General features: G+C 40.0%; 1 long non-coding RNA gene across 1 annotated transcript; it reads left to right on the top strand.

Moving 5' to 3' along the window:
• The first annotated feature begins 1,375 nt into the window (after positions 1-1,375).
• Positions 1,376-1,834, top strand: LOC108354787 (uncharacterized). Its single transcript, XR_001846523.1, has 2 exons — positions 1,376-1,482; positions 1,795-1,834. It is a non-coding gene; the product is annotated as an uncharacterized LOC108354787 (long non-coding RNA).
• Positions 1,835-2,014: the final 180 nt, after the last annotated feature.

Raw genomic sequence — 2,014 nt, 5'->3', positions numbered from 1 at the left:
GGCAATTCAGTAGGACACGCCTTGTTTGCTTCTTAATTTCTTGAAGTTGATTTGCGTGTCCTATGCTGGCCACCATCCTGTCGCTACGTTAGGGCTTTGAAGACAGATTGGCCGACTGAAATCTTTGTTTTGGCGGGTTATGAGAACAGGATTTTGGTCATAGTGATCTCATTTGTCTTTAAGATTTCAAGATGTCTGACAAGGTTTCCTTGTTTGTATGTATGGTTGCTTCCTCTTATATTGCCATATGAAGGTGTATGAGATTGCGTAGGGCTTCCATATCTGCGATGGGTTGTTTTCATTACCCCTCTTACATCTAGGCATGCAAGTCGTTGGACCTTGCACAGTTTTTAATGGCTACTGTTTGAGTGGTCTTCCTCCACCATACAAGTGCTCGTTTCACTATTAGGGGTTGATCATCTGAGTATACACACAGAACGTAATTTTAGGATTCAGCTTTTCTAATAAGCAAATTGATGTTAATGCAGAGGATAATGAGGGAGTATCCCCACATAAGTCAGAATAATTCTTTTCCTCTAGGCACTCAACTAAAAATCCCAATAGTAATTGAAACCATATAAAACTTTTGTTTTAGGATTCTGTATAAGCAAGATGTGAAAAATCTTCCCCACTACTTTTGCCTATAATAGTTTGTTCAATTTATTTTCTCGTCTCTGATCTGTAGGCAGCTTTGTAGGTCGATGAATCCTTTCATGCTGGTAACTTTTTACAAACTAATATATTTCGGATCGTAGCGAAAGAGGAGTTTTTGGCTTGTGGGCTTTATCTTCCAACAGTCTGTCCAAAACAAGTTCCTAGCAATTTTTGGTCTTGTTCCGCTTCTTTGGTGGCTTGCACGCAAATGGCCGAGATATCGAGGAATCCGGATGCCAGTTTTGGCGCGACACTCGCTAACCGGAGTAAATGAGAATACTTGGCGACGCAGTCTCTCTCCAACCACAAATCCGACACCAAACTTTACATGGCAGGTGTAGTAGTCTCAGCAAGGTCGTTTGGCCTGCTTACCGTGCTCTATTTATCCCATCTCTTGATTGGCGGTGATGGCTGCCTTTTTTCTCACGGAGACTTTAATCAGCCGGGCATGGCCACCTTCCCATTAAGTACGTCCCTCAAATCGTATTCCTTAAAATGGAGGAGGAAAGTACTAGCTACTTTCAAAAGACTAAAGACATTATACCTTAAGTATTTCTTAGCGGTTATAATACTTCTTTGAAATAATCTGACTTAGTTTTTTATAAGTTAAGCGGTACGAGTAAAAAATAAATAAATTGTACTTTTTGTTTACAGGCAGTAAGTCTGGTGAATACGACGAGGTGCGAGAGCGGCCTTTCACCAAATTATTGAACAACGGTTCGCTGCTACTGCAACACGTTAAAGAGGATCGTGAAGGCTTCTACCTTTGTCAAGCGAACAATGGCATTGGAACTGGCATCGGAAAAGTTATACAGCTAAAAGTAAATTGTAAGTGCAAAGTTGCGTAAGCACAGAATAGAGCTTTATTATGCCTATCCATTTCGTAAGCTATCAATGTAGGTAAATTTTCGCAAATTCACAAAGCACCTATAGGCATTAATTAAATGCGCCATAGCTATATATATATATATAGATTCTCTTGTGTGTTTGTGTATACATGCTTATTTGAAGCATTATATTTCATCTCAATACCAACAACTCTGCTGTGTTAAACTTTTAGCATTTTCCAACCACACTCTTTACGTATTCGACATTATTTATACTTTCATGTGTTTCTCCTTTGCATTTTTAATGATACAGCTTCGCCGTACTTCTCATCCACTTCGCGCTCGGTAACGGTGAAAAAAGGTGACACAGCGCTTTTGCAATGCTCTGTCAGCGGTGACAAACCGATTAATATGGTTTGGATGCGTTCGGGCAAAAATACGTTGAATCCATCAACAAATTACAAGTAGGTCAAGAGGGACACACTGCTGTGACAGCACTGCTGTTAACTAAGTATTCCACCTACCATCAAATC

The sequence above is a fragment of the Rhagoletis zephyria genome, unplaced genomic scaffold (genome assembly GCF_001687245.7).
Source record: "Rhagoletis zephyria isolate East Lansing unplaced genomic scaffold, Rhagoletis_zephyria_1.1 Rzeph_scaffold_39158, whole genome shotgun sequence".
Taxonomy (NCBI): domain Eukaryota; kingdom Metazoa; phylum Arthropoda; class Insecta; order Diptera; family Tephritidae; genus Rhagoletis; species Rhagoletis zephyria.
Note: the sequence above shows the minus strand (reverse complement) of the source record. Positions and strands in the feature narration are given on the sequence as shown.